Source organism: Puma concolor, chromosome A2, assembly GCF_028749965.1.
Source record: "Puma concolor isolate L17-30 chromosome A2, mPumCon1.1.hap2, whole genome shotgun sequence".
NCBI classification, from domain to species: domain Eukaryota; kingdom Metazoa; phylum Chordata; class Mammalia; order Carnivora; family Felidae; genus Puma; species Puma concolor.
In genome coordinates, this window is record NC_141668.1 from 35,391,372 (window position 1) to 35,418,743 (window position 27,372).

The 27,372-nt window shown below is 36.7% G+C and overlaps 1 protein-coding gene across 4 annotated transcripts in view; it reads left to right on the top strand.

The window, feature by feature from the left end:
• The first annotated feature begins 896 nt into the window (after positions 1-896).
• Positions 897-27,372, top strand: part of TFEC (transcription factor EC) — a 189,543-nt gene continuing 163,067 nt past the window's right edge. For all 4 annotated transcript variants that reach the window (XM_086691945.1, XM_086691954.1, XM_086691959.1 and 1 more), the window contains exon 1: positions 897-989. The gene's annotated coding sequence lies outside the window, so the exon portion shown is untranslated. The remainder of the gene's footprint in view (positions 990-27,372) is intronic.

The window sequence follows — 27,372 nt, forward strand, 5'->3', positions numbered from 1 at the left end:
CATCCCCTAATTCAGTCAGAATTGGCTAGGTTAAACACATAACCTCCAGATCTCAATAGTTAATAAAATTGTTTATTTTCTTCTATGTTATAAACTCGACATAGGTTGTAGGAAAGCTTTGTCCATTCGAATTACTTGCAACCAGGGTTGATGGAAGCTCTGTTTAGACACCTGCATGATCACAGAGGCAGCCAGAAAGGAGGGCTATAGAGCCAGGTACCAGCAAGTAGATGTTTCAAAGCCTCCCATTTTGCTGACCAGAAGTAGTCCCATGGTCACTCCGAATTCTGGTGAGAATGGAATATGCATGAAAATGGTGAACATTGGTAATGATTATCATGCCCACCCACTGACAAATACAAATACACACACAGCCACAGACACACAGATGCCTATTGTGTTGCTTTTTTTTCTGGGAAGATAACTCATTTGTCCTCCCAAATCTTTGTGGCAAGCCTAGTGTTTCCTACTCATGTTTACTTGTTGACTTCTCTGGAAGGGGTTTGTAAAATCCAGGGAAACTGAATGCAGATGATGATGACAGAGAAACCATTTATCTTCTTCTGGGAGACTTTACCTATCAGCAGCAATTTTGTCTTCTTATGACACATTGCAATTTGTGTTCGCTTCACAGTTTTTAAATTGATCACCCCTAACTTTTATTTCTATACACACAGTTGCTGGTAAAATAATAAAATATCTGATATAGGGGAAAAAGAAAAGAATTGGGCTGTTTTATTTTTAATGAAAATTGTTCAAGTCATGATCTGTTAAATATTACTCATTCTCTTTAGCATTATAGTCAGGGAGATGAGAAATGAATGTAATGACAAAAAGAGGAACCAAATCATGGTTTATGTAGCTTGGCCTCACTTAGAAATAGAAAATGTAGAGAAGTAGGAGTACACAGAATGGTAATGCTTATGGTGCAGAAAAAGCTAATGGAGAGATTGACTCTTACAGATCATGTTCCCGAGCCATTACCAAAGGTAATTTTTTTCTCTACATTATTTAATTAGAGCAATAAAAGATAAAATTACTTATATCCAGGGCTCAAGAGCCCATACTATCAATTTCAACTTAATTTTAAATGCTCAAGTATTATAAACATTTAAACATCAACTTACATTTTATTGTATAAGGTAGAAATAGATAAAATTTTTAATGCTATTTTTCAAATTATTAGTAACATTTTATTATAATCTTCAGTATGAATTTGATAGAAGAAACAAAGAAATGGGGAATTGAAGATTTGGTACGTGAGACGTCTAAACATTCTTTTTTGACCATCCCGAAATGGTTTCAAATTTTGCTAACATTCATACAGAATTGGAGAGACTATGATTTCTCATTTTATGAAATATGTGTGTTACAAAGAAGTGGCTGAAGAAATAATTATTAAACATATAAGAAATAGAACCTATTTATATATCTATCATTTGTCAATCATCTAATTTTTCAAAAAAGCACAGACAAGAAAGTTATTTTATTGATATATTTTTGATAAAAATGTATGCGTTGTAAATTTGAAATTTTGAAAATTATATTTCCTTAAAGTGAGGCATAAATATATTTGACTTTTATAATCTAATGTGAGGCATTTATGTCTTTCTCATTATCCACTGCAGTTGATATACTTGCAACTTAGTGTCCATTTCATTTATCACACTGAAAACAATTCAGATAGCCCTTGCATGGAGAGAAAAGAGGTATTTAAAAATGAAAACTATTAAAGGAAATAAATCACTTGAATTAGATATGAATGATATTGAATATAAATTATTCAAATTCATACTTGTAAGGTTGACTTTCAATATTGTTAAAACATGGTAAATAATAAGATAAATAAGTTAGTACAACATTTTATTCTATTTTAAGGACAAAAATTGAAAGAATATTTGATTATTACCCTTTGCTACTTGATATTTTTAATATGAACAAATATCAAAAATAAAAGCAAGTACGACTAAGCACAGACCTTCTTCAACTCACATGATATGAATGGGGATTTGTGAAACACTATAAAATAGAATTAATGTTGTTATAGTATGACATTAGTATAGTTTTATAGGTGTATGCTATCACAAAAGAAAGGAAAAGTGTAAATGCTTATGATTATTGCCTATTTTAAACAAAGCACAGAACTTCACAAAATATTTTTATAGCTGACAACTTAATTTTTTTCCCTTTGAATGTTATTAAAATTTCCTTTAGCATACCTTTTACTTTTGGGGGGAATTATTTCAGAACTTTTAAAAAATAGAAAATAAATTGCTTAGAGAGTGTTATTTGGATGTGAATTTGTTAAACTCAGCTAGAGATATATTTAGTTACTTAAATTGCATGAAGTCAAGAGGAAGAGGGAACACATATTTCAGAGGTTTGCATAATTTTTCATAAACTAAATAATTTGACTTTCTTACTTTAGATATTTCTTTTCTTGTCCATAATTCTCATTCAAAGCTACAGAGTTTTAGCTTACATTTCTTGTTGAAAATACATAAGAAAGTAAAGAAATAATCATTTAAAAATATAGGCTGTGAAATGGGTCAGAAAGATCTTTTCGTAGCATTATATTGGAGACGATCAGGTGACAGATGTAGGATTGCATTTTAGAAATACTTCTCTGTTGATTTGCTTATCACCTTTACTCATTCATAGACTTCATAGAATTTTCTTTTTTGTATTTCTAGTCAAACATGTGACATTCAAATGGCACTGTTGTTATTCCTTAGAAGAATGTCATAACACATATGGGGGGTGGGGAATGGTAATGAGTATTAGCCACACTCATTATTGGGAAGACAAATATGAATGTGGAAGACGGAAAAGAATTTTAAATGTGTGTGGAAAAGCATAGGAAAAGGGAATACTGAAACCATTTAAGTATCTGAATAATGAAGACGTCTGAGATCTGCCATGGGTAGCTTACCCGAGGCACGGCTACTTCTAGAGAGTATGTTTTAAAAAGCTTTGGAAGTAATTTCCAAAATGTTAGCTGTTGATTAAATCCAACCCAAACTGTCTTCTGGTGACATTAGTGTATTCTTCCCCAGCTCTGAACAGAAATCACAGAGCTATTTTTCTAGTTAGAAAGGGCTGCTCTTCTGAAAAAGCGCCTCCTGTGCGGCTTCCCCGAAACAGCCAGTGGCCCTCTGTACTGTAGTGCGCAAGCTCACACTGACGAGAAACCTCAGATCATGAGATCAAGCATATAAATTGCTTGAAAATGATAGAAAGACAAGAGCTGTCATATTTCTCTGTAGGGGAAAATAAAGTTAAATTGATATCCCCACTCATGAAATCTATCATCCTTTGTGGCTCCTTCATCATTCTTTTGGCTGTGTTTGGATGCTAGGATTTGCACAGTGCAGGGACAACATTGCAGAGACTTTGTTAGTCTGCAATGGTCCATTTGTAGGAAGTTGCTCTCAGTGCTCAGCTGTTTCCGGTCCCTGTGGGAGGCCTGTTGCCTCTGAGATTCAATCTCTGACACTGTACAACTTACTGCCCTCTTGTCCCACCAAACCTCAAGAATCCAGCTGCCAGGGATCAGGCAATTTGTTTCTTCATCAACCTTCAGAGGCTTTTCCTTCTCACAGAATCCAGTTTAGTATATTTTAAAATTTGAGGCTTTTAAAAACAAAAGTCTGGTTAATTTCTCAGTGCTTAAGGAAAGTTCAACCTTAGCTATTTCATTTTAATCCTGAGTTACTATTTTCCTTACTTCACAAATGAGGAGGTTGTGGCTCAGGAAAAAAAAAAAATTAAAATCTTGTGTGTGTTTATGTGAATAGTAAGCAGGGGAGTTAGAATTTGAAACTAGGTACCTGATATGTGCCAGACAAAGAATTCAAAGTTTGATGATACAGGCAAGTCCTCAAGGAGTCCTGTATTTGTGTGAAGCGGGACAACAGATATGCAAATGAATTAATGGATTTCAGTGTGATAGAAATTAGTGTGTAATTAGATACAAATGAGACAACAGGAGTGAATGGACAATTCAATACGGGGTGCTCAGATAAGGTTTCTAAAAGGAAGCAACAGTCTTGAGAATTGGGAGGAGCCAAACTTTCAAAAAGATGGGAGGGTATTTTGAATATCATTGCATCTGTCATCTCCTGGCCACTCCCAGCCCCACACTTACTGCCTCCTTTCTTGTTTTCTCTCTCTGTCCTGATTTCTTCCCCCCACCCCCAGAACCTGGCCAATCCCTATTAAATGTATTTTGTCACCACATAATTGTGTATGGACACTAATCCATTTGAGTTATGGAACAGGTTTTCCTTAGTGCGCTATTCCACATGCACTGAATATAGCAGGTATTTATGCATACTATTGAAGAAATTCAATGTGGAATGTTACTCGTACTTGGTTGTTTCTCCTGAACATCTAGGATCTTCTCAACTGTCATAAGGGAAATTAATGAGAGAAAAAAAGAAGAGAAAATGGGGAAAGGGAGCCAAGGAAGAGAAAAGAAGAGAATGGAGAGGAAAAAATAGAGAGAGAAAGAAATGTTTGTTAACAAATGTGGACACCACTATGCTAACTCCTTTCACCTGCTGCAGAATCTTGTGTGCGTGAAAGGAAACCATTCTGAGATGGGAAATTTTAGGGAATATGGCAAAAGAAGAATACAATTTAAAAATAGGACATAAGAAAGCATTGGAAAAATCATCTGAGGCATGGTGGAGGCATAATAGATGAAGTCAAAACTCTTGCTTTGATTGGAAGACACCTGAAAATAAGTCATTTTCTAAGTGACTAGTGTTAGTTGAAGATATTTCAAAATACAATTTGGTATTATACACAAAAGTGGAGAGGAAAAGAGGGTGCCACTAAGGCCAGTTTAAGCCAAGTCTTCCATATCATCTAACATGTATATGTGGAGAATTATTTGATCATAGGATGTGAAAATAGCAAGATGTGTGAATGACCTTTTAGTCCAAAACCTTCATTTCGGACATGAGGAGATGGAGACCTAAATGCCTTTTCTAAGCACAAACAAGGAGCCACTAGAAACCTGCCTAGATTCCACATCCTGGATTCTTTTCCTATTAACCTGAAGCCTATTAACATGGATGTGGAAGATATCAGATTTGTGGGCTATACTCAGGAAACGTAAAAGTAAACACTTGAGAAATCAAGCAGAATTCTAGAGAATCACAATAAAGAGAGAGCGATAAATTCATGTGACCCATTTCTATGTGGCCAAATGGTTTCAAAGATTCAAGGCTGAGGATGGGTGCAGTTATGGGGAAGCACACATGAAATTAGATATTTCCCCGGCTTGTAATATTTCACTTTCTATGTTTTAAATGTCCTTTGCTAATTGTGGGTTGCTTGTAATTTTAGGATTATAATCTTAGGATTGACAAAAAGTTTAAGTAATTTTAAAAATAGATTCTTCTTCCTAAAATGTATCAGATATCCATGGCATTTTTTATAAATAAATAATGAGTTTCAGAAATGATAGTATCTAATATTCAAATTTTTTTTTTAATTTTTTTTTTCAACGTTTTTTTATTTATTTTTGGGACAGAGAGAGACAGAGCATGAACGGGGGAGGGGCAGAGAGAGAGGGAGACACAGAATCGGAAACAGGCTCCAGGCTCCGAGCCATCAGCCCAGAGCCTGACGCGGGGCTCGAACTCCCGGACCGCGAGATCGTGACCTGGCTGAAGTCGGACGCTTAACCGACTGCGCCATCCAGGCGCCCCAAATATTCAAATTTTTTAATGCAAATGTGGGCAATGACCTGTCTTTGTTCTTTAAGAGAATTAATTCTTAAATTCTCTCTTTCCCTCTCGGCAGTTCTTGTCATCCCACCGAAGGGGACCCTCTGTGGTAGCGTAGACCAGAGATGTCCCACTCTGCTTCCAGCACAGGCTAATAGTCCTTCAGGGAGTAACAAGAGCTACAGGCTCTGGACTAGGTGAGGAGAGGGAGGCACTTGCATCAGGTGCAAAATTTAAGGGGGCACCAAAAACATCAGAAATCAAGACAAATAATAATTTAATTCAACCTTTTTAAAAAACAGATCCTTTAACACAAAAAACAACATAATGAACAAAGTATGACAGAATTAGTAACAGCATGGTGCCAGGCCATATCAGAGCCTGAAGCAAAAGAAAAAAATAAATCAATAATACTGATCTAAGAGTTGGGAATAACAGGGAGTTTTATTTTACTAGTTAGCTACATTTTAATTAGGCAGCCACGTCACAAGGAATGTAAATAAGAGAAAGATAGAAAAAGATAGAAAGATAGAAGCATTTATTCAGCCAGCCAACCAAATCTTTTTGACATTTTAAGACTCCTGACTAAATGTGTGGCCTGAGGGTGGCAAGGTGGGGAACTTGCTTGGGAGATGCAAATGATAAGTTTTCAAAAGCTGGACATTTCTCATCGGAAATGTTTTTCTAATCCCGTGAAGACATTAGAGTTGGTAAAAGGCAAAATATCACCGGCTTTAATAGGATCACAATAAAGAACAAAGTAAAGCAAATCTTTGAGCTAGCCCTGTGAGGTAGACCCTGGCAGGCTTGCTGTAGGTTCAATGGCAGAGTAAGAAATGCCACATGGAAATGCGTCAACTATATAGCAGAGAATTGCATTTTGTAGAATATAGTCCTTCTCTGGTATCTTAAATAATGTTATGTTTGACCATATGGCTATGGTTGCTTTCCTTCACCTGGTTAACTTTTATTCATATTCCAGTTCTTAATTTAAATGTTAATTCCTCAAGGAAACTGATTCCCCAGTACAGATTAGATCTCCAATTATATATGTTCCTTCAGCCACATATTTAGCATTAATCAAAATGATAAGCATAACAGTCAAAGAAAGAGAAATAATACTAGGTCTTTCAAATAGAGTGAATTCAATAGAAGGAACTAGTTAGGGGCACCTGGGTGGCTCAGTCGATTAAGCATCAGACTTTGGCTCAGGTCATGATCTCGCAGTTGGTGAGTTCGAGCCCCACGTCGGGCTCTGTGCTGACAGCTCAGAGCCTGGAACTTGCTTCGGATTCTGTGTCTCCCTTCTCTCTGCTCTTCCCCCACTCATTCTCTGTCTCTCTCTCCTGCAAAAATAAATAAAGATTAAAAAAAATAGAAGGAACTAGTTATACAAATGATGAAAGGTTGATTCCACACCCTGGGGTCTTTTTTATTTGAACTGGGGCCTATTAACATTGATATTGGAGATGTCATATTTGTGGGCTACACTTAGGAAATGTAAAAACAAGCAAGCAAGGTGAGGTAACCCAGACCGGGGGTGTGTTTGTGCCTCCTTACAGTGCCTAGCAAGGTGCTAGAACTGACAAAAAGGACAATTTGGCATGGGCTAGTACAGCTGAAGTGGGGCAATCAGGGCCAAGGATGGGACCTCTGAAGGGTCACAGCCACTTTCAGAGACACCACCACAAGGCAAAGAGAGAGGAATAAATATGCAAGAGAGAGAGGAAGACCCATGACTTCTCTCTTATCACCTTTCAATATTGAATCAATGCCTCTCATTGGCCAAACCTAACTGGAGGCCAGTTGGCAAAGGATTCTGGGTAATATAGTTTGTAGGGGTCTCTGGATCCCTATGATACAGTGCAGAATATGGAAGAAAGGGATGGAACTCAGGCAATCAGTGTTCGCATACTAAATAATTATATATTAAGTAATGCTGTTATCAGGGTAATGTTAGTCTTCCTAGGCAGTCTATATTTTCTATGGGTCAGGGTTGTAGCGGCCTTATTAACTAATATATTACCAGTATATTTCATAGTGCCTGGCCCATTGAAGATTTTGAATGAATGAAAAAATATATGAATCAATATTGTCATTTCCACTGTACCTTCAAGAGTCATGATCTCTACCAAAAGTTAGTTATGTGTTCCTTCCAATACCAGTGTGAGTAGGAACTCCATGATTTACCAACAGAAATAAACCCTCTATCTAAAGAAAGTGGGGGATGGAGATAAGGGAGAGGAAGGAAAGGAAGTGTATTAGTGATGGTTTCAAAGCTTACAAATCTTCTTTCTGCCTGAGTCTTAACTGCTTTATCTCTCTTGCTCTCATACCTCATAGGACACTCCAGTACATATATTAACTTGGGAAGATTTTTTTTTTTTAGAAGAATACAAGCATTATGTGAAAAACAGTTACTGTAGCTCAATACTCATAACTAAGATTAAAGGTCAATATTTCTGGAGTGCCTGGGTGGCTCAATTGGTTGGGTGTCCAACTTTGGCTCAGGTCATGATCTTAGTTTGTGAGTTCGAGCCCCGCATAGGGCTCTGTGCTGACAGTGTGGAGCCTGGAGCCTGCTTCGAATTATGTGTCTCCCCCTCTCTGCCCCTCCCCTGCTCACAGTCTGTCTGTCTCTCTCTCTCAAAAATAAACATTAAAAAAATTTTAATAATAAAAAAAGGTCGATATTTCTAATGTTTATTTTAAGGCCAGGTTTAGTGGGCACTGTGTTCTTTACCATTTTGTTAGGGCAGTACATTCTCTCCTTATCTCACAGCTCACTGATGTTCTCTTAATTTTTTCATACTTTTGCCATTAATTTGAATCTTTCCTACTGTTGTGTCTTTAAATTCACAAATCTTTTCTTAGGTAGTATTGAGTCTGCTGTTAATCCCATGTAGTGCATTTTTATTTTGGGAAGGGGTGGTGTGCAGAGAGAGGGAGGGAGAAAATCTGAAGCAGGTTCTACCTCCAGCATGGAGCCCTATGTGGGGCTCAATCTCATGACCCTGAGATCATGACCTGAGTTGAAATTAAGAGTGGTTCACTGATCCACCTTGATACCCAAGTGAATTTTTAAAAATTTTACTTCATTATAAATTTTGTTTGGTTTGCTGAAACAGTGAAGAAACAGAGGGCTTGCCCAAATATTGCTAATCACTACTGACAAAGCAAATGATCAGAGTAAGAATGAAAAACACAAAACAAGTAACCACAACTGTGTCCTCAAAGAAATAGAAAGCAACCAGATCATCATCATTGTCATTTACTTGAAAGATAAAGAATATCTGGGCTATTTATTCAGCTTGTTGGTTGGTGTCTACTGGGTGAAAGCTTCTGCAGTTCCCAGGCTAGGATTTGTATTATCTGGTGTAATTTTAATTTTAAACATATTTTCCTTCTCTAGAATTTAGATTTAAGTCTTTTAAATATCTTTCATATCTCTCAACAGGTTTATGCTTTCTTCTACCTTCTTGAACATGCGGCATATGGTTATAGCAGCTGCTTTAATGTGCTTTTTCCTGTTGCTGTCATCTGTGTCATTTGTTGGTCAGTTTTTAATGAATGATTTTTTTCCATATTATTGATCATATTTTCCTACTGCTTTGTATGCCTAGTGATTTTTGACTGTTGGCACTTTTAGGAATTTTTAGAACATTTTTGAGCTTTGCTTTGAGATGCGGGTAAGTTGCTTGGAAACAGTTTGATCCTTTCACAACTAGCTTTAATCTTTGCCAGATGGAATTAGAGTAGTCTAGGGGATAAGGGTAATTTGTCCCTTTTAGTCAGGCAATACCCTCTGAGTACTCTTCTTGATGCATGTACTATGATGTTTCTCACCCCTGGCTCTTGGACATGTGAACCATTCCCAGCTTTGTGTGATTGCTGCACATCGTTCCTCCTACTCCTTTACAGCAGTTCATTGCCCAGCCAAAAAGTGGTTTGTTTACACACATGCTCTGATCAGTATTCTGTTGAGGACTCAGGGGGAACCCTCTGCAGATTTTAGGAGCTCCTTCTCTTTCTAGCTCTCTCTGCTCTGATACTCTGCCTGCAAATTCTAACTGCCTTTGCCTCTCCAAATCCTCATCTATGTCTCCTCAATTCAGAGAGAACTCTGGGCTCTGGATTCCCTCTCTCTGTGCCACAGTTTGGAAATTCTTGGTAAACTGAAGCAATCATGGAGTTTATCTAATTTATTTCCCTTCTCTCAGGGAACATTGCTCTCTGCTGCCTGTTGTTCAATGTTTGAAAATACAGTGAAACCTTGGTTTGCAAGCATAATTCATTCTGGAAACAGGTTTGTAATCCAGAGCACTCATATGTCAAAGCGAATTGATGATCACAATGGCTCAGTTGTGATCGTATGACATTTGGCATGAAGAATTTACTCCTATTGCAAGACATCTCTCCTTTATCAGGTTAAAATTTATCAGAAATTTTTGCTCATCTTGCGGAACACTTGCAGAAAAAGTTACTCGCAATCTAAGGTTTTATTGTATATAGTTTCACTTTTTAGTTGTTTAAGGTATGAGTGTAAATCTGGTCCTTGGTCCTCTATCTTGGCTGGTGATGGAACTCCTTGACATTTTTACTGAACTAAAGCTCTTACACACAATGCTCCTAAATGCCATTTTTAAAAATGTTTATTTATTCTGAGAGAGAGTAAGCAGGGGAGGGGCTGAGCGAGGGGGAGAGAAAGAATTCCAAGCAGGCTCTACACTGTCAGTGCAGAGCCCAACTCGGCTCAGTCCCACGCACCATGAGATTGTGACCTGAGCTGGTATTAAGAGACGCTTAACTGACTGAACCACCCAGGCACCCCCTAAATGCCATTTTTTAAGTTCGAAGTTTAATCTAGGTGAACTTGGAGATCTGAATATTACTCTGCACTATCATTTAGAAAGGTTTTAATACATATTTTTGAGAAAATAATCCTAGATCTACATTTTTGTTTGAATTATTCTTCTTCCTACATTGAGTGAAAAAAGTTTCAGGAATTTAATCTTCGTTGAAGTCAAACAAGATTAGCATGGATTAGCATGGCTGTCTCAGTGAACACAAATTTTAAAATCCAGTGAAACAAATCAATTCAGTTTTTGTTATTATCTTATGAACCAATTAAATTGGCCATTTCATATTATCTCACACTAGAGGTGTTCATTTACTATTTCATCCATTAAAAGTGTAAATCTTTCAATTGTGAAAAGTTGTCTAATGATGTATTTACCCTGCTGAATGAAAGAAAATTCCATTGTAATAAGTTTTCATTCTTGGAAAAAAAAATACTATTAGGATAAGAAGAAAAATTTAATTGGAGAACAAAAATTTCAAAACCTAATATCGAAGGAAAATATTCTCTGTTCAGATTAATGGTAGAAGAAATCCATTTTGCATTTAACTAAGATTGAACAATCAACCTCTCAAAAGAAATTCAGACTTTCTCAAACATTTATTCATTTTCAAAGATTACTGATAGTGCATATGCAATGCTGCATACAACTTGCTAACAGTCCACTGCATTATTTTCAAAGGAGATCAAGGAAAATATTATGGTTTGAATAAAATTATACTTAGAATTTATAGTTTTTAAACTTCATATCTTGATTTTATACTATTTATTATACTCATCTAAAAGTGATGCTTACTAAAATGAATGTTTAGCAAATTAAGTTTTGAGTCAAAACAAAGCCATATATCACAAGGGCTTTATTTCTGTATGAACAAATATAATTTGAGTTTGAGTCACTCTCACATGCCTTCCAATCACTCTTACTTACCTCTGAAGGCTAATATAAGAACACAAAAAATTTCTCATGAATTTTTAAATGTTAGTTTCACTTCCACTTAACACAGTGTTAAAATAGTATTCCCCTAACTATACAGTCTGCAAGAAAGTACAATTACAACAATAAAAATGCAAACATACTCTATGAACATGTAGATGCCAGAGTTGTGGTGGTGGTGGTGGTGGTTGCTGTTGTTGTTTTATTTAATATCCTTGACCATGTCATAAATTACCATGTGACTGTGGTGGTTTTGATGTTGAGCTATGGATTTTTTTTTTTAAAGCCATTGAATCACAGTTCTAGTGACTCCAAAATAAAGTTGAAAGACAATGAGGCCCGGAATCATTGCTTGTATTCAATATTATTTCAGAGAACCCAGAAGGTATAATACAATTTATTTCCTCACTTTTAATTTATAACAGATTTAATTCTTTTTATTATAAAAAGAATTCATGCATATTATTGGAAATCTTGAAAACAGAGCAAAGTTAAGAATGGTGAGCCATAGTTTCACTACCCAAGGAGGAGGTGCCTTAACAGAAGAAAGTTTTTCTTTTTTTTTACTTTAAAAATTTTTTTTAATGTTTATTTATTTTTGAGAGAGAGCACAAGCAGGGGAGTGGCAGAGAGAGAGAGAGAGAGAGAAAGAGAAAGAGAAAGAGAAAGAAAGTGGGAAACAGAGAATCTGAAACAGGCTCCAGGCTCTGAGCTGTCAGGACAGAGCCTGATACGGAGCTCGAACTCAGGACCGGCAAGATCATGACCCGAGCCAAAGTGGGACGCTTAACCAACTGAACCTCCCAGGCACCCCAGAAGCACGTTTTTCTAATGAACATAAAGCAATTTGAAGTAAGAGACCAAAGACTAGTAGTAAAACTATAAAAATAAACAAAGTATAACAAAAAAGAAATTATAGGTTAAGTGTGAAAAATGTTTTGGTCTATTGAAATCGATAATAATGTCAATTTTAAAAGCCAGCAGAAACAAACTTCTACATTCCAAAATTAATTTACTTGGTGGGGAATCAAAATAGAAAGGAGGAAGTTTTTGGTTTGGTCTGATTTCTGTCAGGTTGTACCTTGGCTGTTGTAAAGGAGATTACAGTACGGATGCCCATTACCTAGAGACAAGGGAAAATGCTTGAGGAGGTAATGATGAATCCCAGTAATGTTTCTTGAGTTCTTCTCTATTGTCTACAAGCTGAGAAGTTGTCTGAATTTTTGTTTCATTTAGCTGGATGTAGAATGCAAGGATTGGTATCATCAGAGAAAAGAGTGCATTTTTTTCTGTTGAAATTTGGAGGTATCACTAAATATTACATCAAATGAACTTTTATTTAGAAATAATTCTGGGCACCTGGTGGCTCAATCCATTAAGCATCTGACTTCAGCTCAGGTCATGATCTCACAGTCCATGAATTTGAGCCCTGCATTGGGCTCTCTGCCGTGAACAGAGAGCCTGCTTCGTATCTTTTATCCCCCTCTCTCTGCCCTCCCCCTGCTCTCTCTCTCTCTCTTTCTCTCTCAAAAATAAATAAACTTAAAAAGAAAAAAGAGATAATTCTAAATGTCTCTGTTGACCACTGCAACTTGAGAAATGGTGCTCAAACTTATGTGTGTGTGTGTGTATACACACACACACACTCACACATTTACTAATCATACCCACTCCTTCCTTGTGTACTATTCTTGCACAATATTACAATTAAGCATTATTGGTAGTCCTCCAAATTAGATATTATTGTTTTTGATTTATTTCAATGCTTGTTTAGATTTAACTGCTTGTTAACTACTTCTGTGCTCACCATTTAGTTTTAGCCCTTCAGACCTTTCTTCTCAGATCATTTTCTTCCTAATCCCTTTAGCGACAGTTTGTTGCAAGTGAACTTTCAATTTTTCTTTGTTTATCTGAAAAATGTGTTTAATTTCATCCTCATTCTGGAAAAATTCTTGAAAGGTCTTTTTTTTTTTTTTTTTTTTTGGCAGGGGGGCTTCTCTTTTCAAACCTCTTACACTCTCTCTTCCAATTTAACTTTCAGCTGATGACCTTGCTTTCTCTTTCAATGAAAAATTTGAAGTCATTAGAAGAGAACATGCTTGGGACGCCTGGGTAGCTCAGTCAGTTGAGTGTCTGACTTTGGCTCAGGTCATGATCTTGTGGTCTGTGAGTTCGAGCCCTGCGTTGGGCTCTGTGCTGACAGCTCAGAGCCTGGAACTTGCTTCGGACTCTGTGTCTCCCTCTCTCTCTCTGCCCCTCCCCCGCGCATGCTCTGTCTCTCTCTCTGTCAAAAAGAAATAAAAACATTTAAAAAAATTTAGAAGAGAACATGCATAGACTCCAAGCACCACCCTACCTCCCAGCATCACCTGCATCTACACTCTGCTGTCCTGGCTGAAACTTGAGATGACCTCGCCATATCACACCTCGCCATATCACACCGTTTTCCACTGTGGGCTGGACCCCATATTCTTTTGCCAACTCCTCCAGCAATTCTCTCCTCTCTCTTCTGCACAATTGCTGTTTCTTTTCCAGTGGAAATTGTCATCAGCATACAGCATCTTATTTCTCCCATACATTTCTAAAAAGTTTTTTGCCCTTATTTACATGGCCAACTACCACAATATTTCTCTGCTTCCCTTTGCACTAAAGCTCCTTGAAATAATTACCGTTCAAAGCCCGTTTCCATTTCTCTCAGTTATCTTATTCAAGTATCCAATCAGATTTGTGCACCACCAATCACCCAATCATTGTTTTCAACGTTACATGACTAAATTCAATGCTAAATTCACAGTGTCCATCATAATCCACTATCAGCAGCATTTGACACAATGACTCCTTCAATATATTTTCTTTACATGGGTCCACAATACCTCTTCTAGTTTTCCTTGTCACATGGATCAGATTACTCTTTCTCAGTATTTTGTGCCCACTTTCCCTCATTTCCCTAACCAGTTGAAGTTTCGCTGGTCAGTCCTTGGTCCATTTCCTTGTTATATTTGCACTTCATCTCTTGGTCTTGTTCAGTGTTTTGCCTTTAATTACCATTCATGTGCCGATGACTCCCAAATTTACATCTCTAGTGAAGACCTTTCTCCTGAACTCCAGACTAACTTATCTAACTTCCTGTTCAACAGTTCCACATTGATATCTAATAGAGGTTTTAAACTCATTGTCCAAACCTAATTTTTGACCTCCTCCCTCTTTGTATCAAAGCTACCTCAACTGTAGCCCCAGTGCAGATTAATGACGCCTTCTTGTTTTTAGTAGCGCAGATAGAATGTTTTAGTCATCCTGATTCCTTTCTTGCCCAATCTATCAGGAAATTTGGTTGATTCTATCTTAACAATAAATCCAGAGTCTAGCCACTTCTTGCTACTCCCTTGCTCTCACTCAGGTCTGAATCATCCTTATCTTGAGCCTGGATTACTTCAAAGTCTCCTAACTGATTTTGTTACTTGCCACTGCCCCCTTCTCCATCTCTACCCCCCCCACCCCCCCCACCCCCCCACAGTATATTTTCACACAGTGGTCAGTGTGATCCTGTTAAAATCCATCATGCCACTCTTCACACATTCCTTACCCTCCATTCTCCATTTCACTAAGTAAAAATCAAAGTTCTTAAAAGGTCCCTCATTCACTGGGTTCCAGTCAGTCACACTGGTCTCCTATTTCTGGAGTTCTCCTACCATTGGGTTTTGTACAGTCTGTTCTCTTTCTTTGAAACTTCCCTGCCAGAGATCCCTTATCTCCTTCAAGTCTGCTTAAACCTCACCTTTTAAAAAAAATGTTTCTTTATTTAATGTTTAATATACATTAAACATTATTTTATTTTATTTATAATAAAATTTAATTTAAACATTAGCATTTATTTAATGTTTAATTTAATAATGTTTGCTATTTAATGTTTATATTTGAGAGAGAGTGAGAGAAAGAAAGGGGAAGGGGCAGAGAAAAAAGAGAGAATCTCAAGCAAGCTCTTCACTGTCAGTGCAGAGCCCAATGTGGGGGCTCAAACTCAGAAACTGAGTGAGATCATGACCTGAAATCAAAGAGTCATATGCTTAACTGACTGAGCCATCCGGGTGCCCCAAACCTCACCTTTTTAATGAATTCTATTCTGACAGCCCATTTACATTTATAAACCTCTGCCTTTTTAATCCCAATCACCTTACCCTGGCCCATTGTTTTCACAGCACACTTTTCTTATTTATTATGATAATTATTTATTGACTCTTTCTCTCCATTGGAATATAAATTCCAGGAAAGTGTGAATTTTCTTTGTCCGTTTTATTCACTGATGGATTCTAATCACTGTTTAACACATAGTAAATGCACAATACCTTTTTATTGAATAGAATGAATGATGGAATGGGGCATAATTTCATGGGCTATAGGATTCTAGATTGACAGCTGTTTTTTCTCAGCACTTTGAAGTTACCATTTACCAATCTTTTGGCTTCTATTATTATCATTAAGAAATCAGCCACCAGTTAAATTGTTCGTTTTAAGAAATCTATCTTTACTTTTGGGTATTTTAAGAACTTGTTTTTTGTCTTTGATATTTTTCAGTTTCATTATGATGCCTGAGTATGATTTTTTTAATATTAATTCTGATTGGAACTTACTGAGCTTGCTCAATTTGAAGCTCTGTCTCTCATCACACCAGAAAAGATCTCAGCCATTGTCATATCAAGTATTTCCTGTATGTCCTTTCTCACATTCATTGCTGGAACTTTCCTGTATGTCCTTTCTCTCATTCATTGCTGGAACTCAGTTGGCATATGTTAGACTCTCTGTTTTCATGTCTCTCAACTTCATTGATTTCCACTCTATTCTCTGAACTCCATTTTGAGTAATTTACCCATATATGTCTCAGGATTCACAAATTTTCTTCACTTTTGTCTAATCTGTTGTATAATATAAACTTTGAGTCCTTAATTCTAACGATTATATTCCTTCATTTTTTAAAATGTGATTTTTCCTTTTCACATCCCTCTGGTCATTTTCCATAATCTCTTCTTCTGCCATTGTACTTCACAAGAGTATCTTTCAGTTATTCCAGTCTGTCAAGTAAATTCATTTTGCAGGCTTTTTACGATTATTACAAGGGCAACCATCTGAAAGTGTTACTTGGTAGTTTCTTGATTTATATCTTGAATCTCACTTCTAGTTATTTAATCCTTCAGTGTTTGGTGACTTTTCAATGTGAGCCAGTTTTGAAGCATTAACTGAGAACTTTTTGAGGAATGTGTTAAATTGAGTTTCTTTCACTTTTGTCAGAAACTTATGCTTACTACTGGCCTTGGATCTCCTTAATCTACATGTTAACTTTAAGCAACCTGAAAAGTTTTGCCTGTTCTAGTATTATCTTTTTTAATAAGTTGTCATGGGTATTTCTGAGACAATGTGGATAAGGAATTCAGGTCTGTTTGGGTATGAATTCAACCTATCATCTGGATCTAAATTAATCCAAAGTAGCTTTATTTCCTGCGAGTATTCCTGAAACTATTTGATACCTAATTTGAATGTTTGGGTCCTTTAACACATCAAAACTTGATTTTTGGCTTCTGAGTCTTGGTGTTTCTTATTGGAAATACTTTGGTTTCTAAGAATTGCCTATAATTCATTGAGCTCAGAGCATTTGCTGGATGTGAGTCTAGCAATTATGATTCTCTACATGTGCACAGAAAAGGAAGTGGCCTCTGTGGTGCGATATGATGGGTGCTGCTAGGCCCATTTTGACTAAATGATTTCCTCCTCTCTTTAGCTGTGGCTCAGAGATGACTGTTTTAGCCATTTCATATCAGACAGCAAAAACAGGAGTCACTGTCTTCAGATAGCTCAGGGGAAGGGTGGGATTTATAGATATCAGTCTGCTTTCTCTTTAGTATGGATTTGATTATAAGATAAGGTGAATGTCACTTTGGAAGGTTAAGAGCAAAGGGAGAAGAGATTTAGGACTGGTTAATTTCCAGGGAAAGAAAGGAACCAGTCTGCAGTTGTTTGAACAGTTTAACGCTGTGAAAGAATAAGCATCAAGAATTTCCTAAGATCAAAGAAAAAAGTTGGGGTTATTATTAGAATACAGTTTTATCTGTGTTATTTTTACTTTTTTGCTACAATTAGCCAGGATTGCATACAATCTCTATTAGTCAGATTTCTCCAGAGAGAGAGAAGGAGATTGATTTTAAGCAATTGGGTTACAGGACTGTGAGGGCTGGCGAGTCTGAAATCAGTAGGGTGTGCCAGCAGATTGGACATTAAGTTAAGAGCTGATGTTGTAGTCCTGAGTCTACAGGAGGCTACAGTCCTGCAGAGTTGGCCAGCAGATGGGAAACTCAGGCAGGGTTCCTATGTTGTAATTTTGAGGCATAATTGAATCTTCATTAGGGAAAACTATCTTGTCTCTTCAGGCCTTTAAATGATTAGAGGAGGCCCACTTACATTATGGAAATAATCTGCTTTCCTCAAAGTCTACTTATTTAAATACTAATCACATCTAAAATATACCTTCATAGCAACATCTAGGCTGGTGTTTGGCCAAATGACTGAGCACTATGGCAAAGCCAACTTGACACAAAAATTAATCATCACACAATCCTATAAAATTCTAGCGAGCCACCTGCCAGTTTCATTTAACATAATTCTATTTGTTAAAGCCTCATAACTTTTGTATCATGCCTTTTACATACCCAGATTTAGTAACCCAAATACTCACATGAGTGATATTCATGGAGTTTTGTGCTGAGATGCTAACCTTTCCTAATTCTTGAGTATCAGTGAATCAGGAAATGTTTACAAAATACAAGGCTAAGGAAGAGTGTCTTAGAATCCTTGATCTCTAGTTTTCTCTGGGCTTATTCCTCCTCCATAATATTGTGCTGAACTTTATAATTAGAGGCATTGTGGTATGTTTGTAGAAAGGGTAGAGACAGAGATGATATGTTCAAGGAATGTGGAGGTGGATTTCCCGACTTCTCTGACCACTCCTGGATCCCATTTCCATGGTTGAGATCACACGGTTATCTAACGGAAACATCAATAACATACACCGCAAGGGATGATTTGCAAGATTCTATTTGGCAAGACATTGATTCATTTCTTGATTTAGATTTCAGCAATTCCAGTTCGTTAAACATATTTTTCTCTGTTTGCTTCCAGCTGAGAAACTCTAGACTGGTGTTTTTCTCTTTCATGTTGTACTTTGTTGATTATCATAAAGAGTAGGTTTCATGTTTTGAAATTCTCACACTCAACAAAGAATTCTCCTAAAACATTGTCACCTTTGGTAAGAATATCATTTAAATTCCCAGAGACTACAAGAGGGAATTTAACCAACTACTTCAGTATCTCATAACGTGGACATTCATCTTTTCATTCTGAAATGAGAATTAATACCCCATATACCCTTTGCTCAGCTAGCTCTGCATTTTCTCTGACGGTCTGTTCTGGCAAACTGTCTGTATTCATTAGTGGAGACTGGTCTTCTGTAGCAAAAAGAGCTCATGAGACAGAGGTATGCATGAGATAGAAGTTTATTCCTCTCTCATGTTGGTAGTCTAAAGTTAGGCAGGTAGTCTGAAGATAATGGTAGAATGTTTTCTCCTAAAACCAAGGGTACCTTGGTTGGTGGTTTGACTTTGTCATCAGGAATTTGTTTCTGTTTCTGGTCCAACACAATTGTTCCAGTGGTCATGGTTTTCCAGCCAGTGAAAGAAGAGGCCAGATCTGAGCAGGCTGCTAATCTAAAAGAGATAACCATAACATGTACCACATTCGTCTCCTATTAGGCTGAACTCAGTCATATAGCTACACATAGCTAGCTGCAAAGGAAGCAGGGAAATTTAGTCTTTAGCTTGACAACCATGTACCTAGCTAAAAGCCAGGAGTTTTATAAAAGAAAAAAAAAAAAGGAGAAGAATAAATATTGGGTGACACTCAGTGGTCTATGCTACACTTGCACTTAGCATTAAATTGTTATTGTAGTTAAGGGTTTTTTTGTTAATATAAGTAATAGGAATATGTTTGAGTCAGCTTACATGAAAATAGAGAATGTGTTATAGAGCTATAGGGAACTTGAGGATGGGAATGCAGCTAGGCCTCAGGAAGACACTAGAAACAGGAACTGAAAATTGTGAGGACCCTCCTTCTGTTTGCATCTCTGCTTCTCTCTGAAGTTCTGATTCGTTCTCTCTCCATTGCCTGGCTTTCTGTGGTCCTAGGCCACAGAAGAAAAACAGCTCCCAAGTTAACCTGTGATAATTCAGGCTGCATGAAGAATTTATTTGGCTTTTCTGAATCCCAATTTCAAGTTTCTGGGTGGGGATATCTGATTGGTCCAGCTAGGATCAGATGTCTAATTTTGTCCATTTAACTGTGGCAAAGGGTCAGGTAGCGTAATTATAGCTGGTAGGGCCCAACCGCATGTGGGAATACAATCGAAAAAATGGGGAGGGGTTACTTAAATGTGTCCACTATCTCCAGCCTTATCTTTATTCTTAGTAATCCACCACTTCAAATATGATCCTTACCTTTTGTTTCCAGCTTTTCCAATTTGTTGCTAAAGCAAACATTCCAAGAGACCAACAGGATTCATAGCAAATTCTCATTAATTGTGAGTTATGAAGAAAGTGCAGCATTCCTTCTGAAGGTTTACATGTTTTTCTTATAGTATGGATAATCTTCATTCCAGAAAACTGTACTTGAGAAAGAGAAAGAGCAGCTATTACAGCTGTCGGTTGGTAGCTGGCTTGCCACCGAACAAGTGAGGCATGGTGTTCTGCTTCTCGTACACAGCACCAGCATCTCATGAGGTTACCCTCTGATCACAGTAGAAAGACAAGGACAAAACCCTGTACAAACCACAAAAATGACCAAGCACCTTCCTCTCTGGCTAACATGAGTGACTGCTGCCTGTTTACCAATTAGAACTGTAGACTTCTTGCGTTTTTCCTGATGCCTAAATAATTGATACCCAACTGTGGAATCACTACCTTCACCTTCTGATAACATCCAGTCTAGTGCTAGGCTGGTCCTTTGTACCCTCCCTTAAAAAACACCTAATACAAGCCCAACTCCTATAACCAGTTGCCTGCAGCACCCCTGAACTGAGGTACTCTGTAGTTCCTCATGGGATACGGTCGCCCTGCCTGTAGCAAGTAATCAGTCCAACTTTGTTTGACTTCTGTGGTGCTGCCATGGTCCTTGGATGATGACACTTCTCTGAGGGATCTGACCGAAAGAAAAACAAAGCAAAATCAATAAAACAAAGCACTCTAAATACACATGTGCACACACACACAGAGACTCTCTTTGTCCTTTGGATCTTTTGTCCAGTTGTACTGAGCATGTTTTTAGGCTAGTGAGCTGCTTCATTTAGAAGATGATTAAAGATACTTGCTATAACTTGAGGAGCTCAATAGCTTGTTGCAAGGAAATGTTGCAGAAGCTCTTTTTTTCTTTTTTTTACGTAGCTCGTAAAACTTATTAAAATATGGAAAAATCCCCATGAAAGGGTATTTATTATTCATTACATTAACATTAGGATGAGAACAAAATAGTTTGAACTGCTCCAGATCCTTTTCACAGTTCCACATATTTAAAATTACTCAAGTAATTTAAATTTGGAAATGGCAATTAGTCTTTTAATTTTTACTTTTTCTGGTTGCATCCTGCCTAACTGATATATCCTTCCTGTGAACTGTGCAATTCTTGCAGTACTTACTTATTTGGCATACATTGTTAATTGGCATGTAATATATATGCTTCTCTTAAGGTACTTGTATAATTTATTGATTGTAAATTTCCAGAGGTAATAGAGGTATTTTTTTTCCCCAAGTGTCCTACCATGCTTGGTACTTTATTTAGAATAATTGTTTTATAAATAAGTGGCTGATATCTGGGTGGTGGGGGAAAATTGGTGACAGCCAGAAAGGACAGTAGATTCAAATACTTTGAGGGCATAGATTGTGTTGCATTCAATATTATGTCTTTAGTGAATAGTATAGTGCTAGCACATTATGCGATCCTAGGCACACTATGTGATTATGGCTGCCCTATAAATATTTGTTGAATGACGAAAAGACTGTAATGCTATGGCCTCCAGAGTATGGAGAGACTGGTGAAGGTCACAAATGGGAAGAGAGAGATTGAAGATAGCTTTCACTTGACGTATCATTTTGCCTCTAAGCCCAGGTCTGTGGACTATGATATCCCTCTAGGCAATACATTTAAAATAGTAATTGACAAAAACAAAACAAAATAAAATACTAATTGACATTCATATGTTGTATGCTGCTATATGTACACTGCCAATATATCATAACTTTCATTTATACTATATATATATATATATATTCTTTTTTTATTATTTGTTTTAATTATGTAAGACCTTCAGATTTTATAAAAGTTGTCTTCTACAGAAATTCAAGTTATTTGGGGGGATCTACTACTTATTCTAGGCTCTCTGGAAGAAGCTGAGATAGTGTTTTGGGATGTAAAATATCTCTATATGGGATAAAGTTACTAAAAAAAGGCATATATATAGACATGTGTTGTTCACTCTCTACAATACTAAACAGAAAATGCAGTTTAAATTGGCTCAGCTCTTTGGTGAAGAATGTTAAATTGTACAATTTAAACAAAGAATAGGTTTTCTTCCTGTCTAAACCACACTTTTATTTCATTTATCTCATTTTTCACCAAGCTTTATTTATCAGATTTGCCTTTTTCCTTATATTCAACAAGTCCTTAGTTTTGGCCCTTATTACCAAAAGCCCAGATTGTTTTGATGTGTTTCCTGACATTCCTTCTTGGTAAAGAAGTGACATTCCTGACACCTCTCTTGGTAAACTTTTCCAATTTGACAATCTAATCTGTTGTGACTGTATTTCTAGAACATTCCTTCTATTGCCTCATGTCCCAGCATAAGACACTGTAATGGCTCCCTTTGCTTTTTAAACCCATGGACCTCTTTCTCCTGAACCTCTACAATCCAGCCTACTGGACCTAGTGTCTATATCCGTTTAAGAGCCTCTGGGTGCCTGGTCTAGCTGGCTTCTCTGTTTTCCGCTTATGTGATGGTCATTTTTGTATCTGTGTTCTTTCACTTGGTGATTTCTCCTCTGGTCTTTCCTTTTCCTCCATCTTTCTCTCAATTCCCTGAATCCTTTAGATTTAGTTCAAGATCTTACTCCTCTATAAACTTGTTTTTCCAGGACACAAATATAATCTTCTGTGAAATCCCGTAGTAATTCTTGACAGGATCCCATAGTTTATCACTAAATTGTTTTCCAATTGTTTCTTTTGATTTGGTTGACTTTCCTAACCTTGATCATAAACTAAATTACATCAAGGCTCAATGGTTTTAACTTTTTTTGATATTACCTCCATTCCTGGCATACTCCATAAATAATAACAATAAAATACCAAAGAGATGAAAGGTAAGCTTTAATCAAAGAAAGCACGATCAAGAAGTGGCTCTTGAATGGAGAAGGTTTGTTGAAAGGCTGGGGACGGGTTGGGAAGCGGTGAGAATGGCCCATTGTTCCGACACCGTGCAGGATGGAGTGCTGGGCAGAGAATGGAGGCTGTCAACTCTGGTTATACTTGGCCATTGTTCCTGGGAAGCCCGTGTTAGCTCTGAGTAAGAGATAATTCATCAGAACGCTCTTGTACTTTTTTTCTCTCTTGCTCCGGGGCAGAAACTGTTCTACTTCACAGGCTGAACTTTTTACCTCTTGCCCTGCGAGGCAGAAACACGCTGCCTGAGTGCTTCCATTTTGAGACACCTTGTAGGAATCCTTATTGAATTGCTTTAGAAGAGTAGATTCTCAGCCCTCTAGTGCAGCAATCTGCCACAGCAACCCCAGAGGGTGTTAGGTTTCAGTCAGAGGCAGAAGCCTCCTGTAATATGGGCTCACTGGGCTTTTGGGGAAAAAAAGAGCATTTTGCAAGCCTAGTTCTAATTGAACATCCCCACGTTGCAATTATTATTGTATTTCAGTCTCGTAGCCTTTGTTACGGAGGTTTTTGTGTGAGTTAGGAGGGGACGCTTTGGGTGACCGTTCAGGCTTTTACTTTTTTTCTTTAATTTATTAAAGTTCAAATTAAACAAGGCTCCTGCTGTTACCAAAGTTTTCTGAACTATTTTGTGTAAATGTTATTCACTCTTTGAAATCAATACAATTAAAAGTTGTGTTAAGAATCCTCTTTTTCAAGGCTGTGAACTTTTTCTCTAAGGATTTTGAACTTGTTTCAGGTCTTTGATTTCTTAAACGCATTTCAGAAAGAAGATATACATGTTCTTTAATTGCTTCTTAAATTGGCAAAGTTATATTCTGTCTCAGACAAAAAAACTTTAAATGATTGCATTTCTCTGTAGATTAGTAGCTTGTTAATTTTGAGGATGAAATGAATGCAGGAATAAAAATCATTTGACAAGGTATCTCAGGAACTCACTTCAAAAAGAAACAGTAGATGCAGATTCTAACAAGGCCCCATCTGAGATCAGAGCTTCTGTATGTCATACTGGAGACATCTAGTGGAGAAAAGTCAGAATGGAACATAAAACTGCACCCAGGCGGGATCTTTTCAGATAACCTTATGCTTTAAAAAAATCAAGAGGTACTTCCCTCCTGTACGAAAATGAATATACTTTCTCTGAAAATAAAATGTCATATACATTTATAAATCCAATTTTAACTTTGTTCTTCTGAACTCATTATGAATATAATGGCCTATCTTGCTTAACTTGGTACAGTTAACTATGGCAGTGTTAGATTTTAATTTAATACATCCTGTATGTAGAGGGAGATATCTCACTATCAGCCTTGGAGATGTAGATTTACATAGAACAAATGAATGTTATAGTTGGCTAGTTATGTAATCTTGGAAATCCTGTCTGATCTCTTCTTTCACACGTAAAGTGTGAGGTTAAACAAATGTGTTTTTCTGGTTTGGAAATCTAGAATCTATTTGTATAGTATTATTTTTATTTTCTATACTATTTGACACTTTTCAGGGGGGTCTTGCAACCGTCATATAAGCTAACTGTTAATAAAAATGTTCTAGTTATTTAGTTCAAATTTTGTTCAATGATACTGAGGAAGGTGAGGGTCTTATGACCTGAATAAAGAGTCCAAATTTCTTGACATTCATTCTGACACCCTTCTGGTAGATCCCACTATTGATGCAGGTCAAGTACATTTCTTAATGTTTGGGGGAACCCAGCCCATCTGTCAACAGCTAGTAACTATGAGCTAGCATCTACAGTTACTATATCCTTTACATACACTATTTCTAACCATCTTAGTAACCTTCCAGAAAAGGATTATTAAAACCCATTTTAAAGTTACGACTCAAAAAAGTAAAGACTCAAGCTCACCAGAGGGTCTGTCACAGGGCCTATGTTGATATTCAGGTCTCTGGCTTTATTACACAAAGCTGAAAAGCATGCCTTGACAGATCCAGGGAACTCCTGAAAGCTGGTGCTGTGTGTGTTTATTTCCCCTGAGGATTGAGAAGCTGTGGAGAGGTATCCTAAAAGTCTCACACCGTACCTGTTAAAAATTAAAGGTAAATACAACTCTGCAATTGAATATCTCAGAAGATCTCTTAAAACTATTTTATTTTATTTTTTAGTTTTTTTTTAATGTTTATTTATTTTTGAGAGAGACAGAGACAGAGAGAGTGTGAGTGGGGGAGGGGCAGAGAGAGAGGGAGACACAGAATCTGAAGCAAGCTCCAGGCTCTGAGCTGTCAGCACAGAGCCTGACTGGGGTGGGGGGGGGGTGGTTCCGAACTCCCCAACCACAAGGTCATGACCTGAGCCGAGGCTGGAGGCTTAACTGACTGAGCCATCCAGGTGCCCCCAAAATTATTTTTAAAGTAAAACAACTTGGTGAGTCTTTTATCTTGGGGAGAGAAGATCATTAAGAAAGTTTATGACTATTGCTGGTCACTATGAGGTGTGTATTGATGAAAAATTGATTGTTAAGACACAGCAGAGACAGGACAGGACATGTAAGATTTAAGTTAAATTAGCCAAAGACAAATTTATGAAATAATTCTAAACAGCAAAATTGATTAAATATAGAGAAATAGTAGTACATGAAATTAACAATTTTACACATTCCAGTTTTGCCCTTGGTATGACAATGCAATGAAAACTAGTCATTAGGAAGCAATCTGGAATAGAGAGGGGGATCAATTAATTAGATGTGGTGACTTACAAACTCACATAATTTATTTTGATAACATTGATCCAATTAATTTTAGTTGGATAAAATTATTTTAACACTGCCACTAAAATTAAATGTTGACTGGATCATTAGAAACAACACTTTTTTAGTATTTCATTTATTTTCATGCAAATGTTTAGTTTTACAAACAAATTGAAAAACTATTTGGGTGGATGAATTACATATTTATGTAAAACAGTACTCAGGAATAAATTGATATTTGAATTCTTGAAAGTCAGTGAGTCAACATTTTAAATAAATTGGTATTAATATTCGAATTTCTATTGAGTTTGGCAATACGGCATGATTCATTAATGGTGAAACGTTTACATTATTATCTTTGATATGTTTAAGAGAAATCCAATTACATTTTGAAAGAATAAATCTTTCATGATGAAAAAAGAATCCACTTATTAGTATATAATTATAGATTTTTCCTCAACTAAATCTGTAATCCTAGCACTGTGTCGTATTTACAGCTATACCATTGGCTTGATGACATCTGCTGTAATTTATTCAGCTGTTAGCACTTATCCGTATTTGAGTTTTATGTAACTCAATACAGTTTTTAAAACAATGTTTTGCATTATTAAGTTATTTGGACTTGCTTTCATTAATAAAGTTCAAACTATTACTGTTTGGAAATTTGTATCTGCTAACGATGCCATTTAATTTTGTTCCCCCAACCCCTGTTTTGTTTTGTTTTCTGGTTTTTTTTTCTGAGTGAATTAAATGAATGGCTTAAAACCAATTTCCTACACAATACATACAGCAATCTCAATACCTTATTGGAATATAGAGAAACATACAGAAAAGATTGATGTAACCAAACCAAAGAAAGTGTAGGGGTATGTAAAATAAACACGTAAGTCGCATACATACTAATAAGCTTTAAGTAAAGCCTTCTTTTATTTACCGTGAGGAACCAATCAGTCTTGGCAGAGAACCCTAAAAACTAATTTTCTAAAGCAATTTTTTTCATGTTAGTTTTAGTGATCGTGCACATTCTAGAAAGGTGGTAACTAAATAAATATTATTTTAGTTTAATTGGATTAAAAATTAGAAATGCAAATTCTCCTTGTACTGTATCCGTAAGCCCTCATCTCTGTTTTTATGGTAATACTCTTTTAATGGTTTAAGCCTATGAAGAAAAAACACTGAAGATTTTTAACTAGCCGCTTTGCAGGGGGCAGAAAGGAGCAAAGAAGATTTAGTGGTGAAAAGAGCAAATAAATAGGTGCTCCAAGATTAAAAAGAGGGTAGAAGTGCATGCTGAGCTGTTGAAAGACCTCTCTGTGTTTAAAGAAAAATATTGTTTGGTGCTTTCACCAGTGCATGATCAAAATAAGAGGTACAAATTAGTTCATGGCTGCTGAAGCTACAAAACATCATGCAGAGCGCTGTCTTTGGGAACGTTTTAATGAGGAGAAGAGGTCATCAGACTGTGACATTGCTTTTCAGAATTCTTCAAGAACAACACAGACTTCCTGTTCCAAATGTGGTAGAGAATAAAACAACCTTAGTAGTAATCGTACAACTTTTGAACCATGTTCCTTGGAAATGCCGTACAGTGCTCATTTTGTAGCTTTAGTTAGCCAT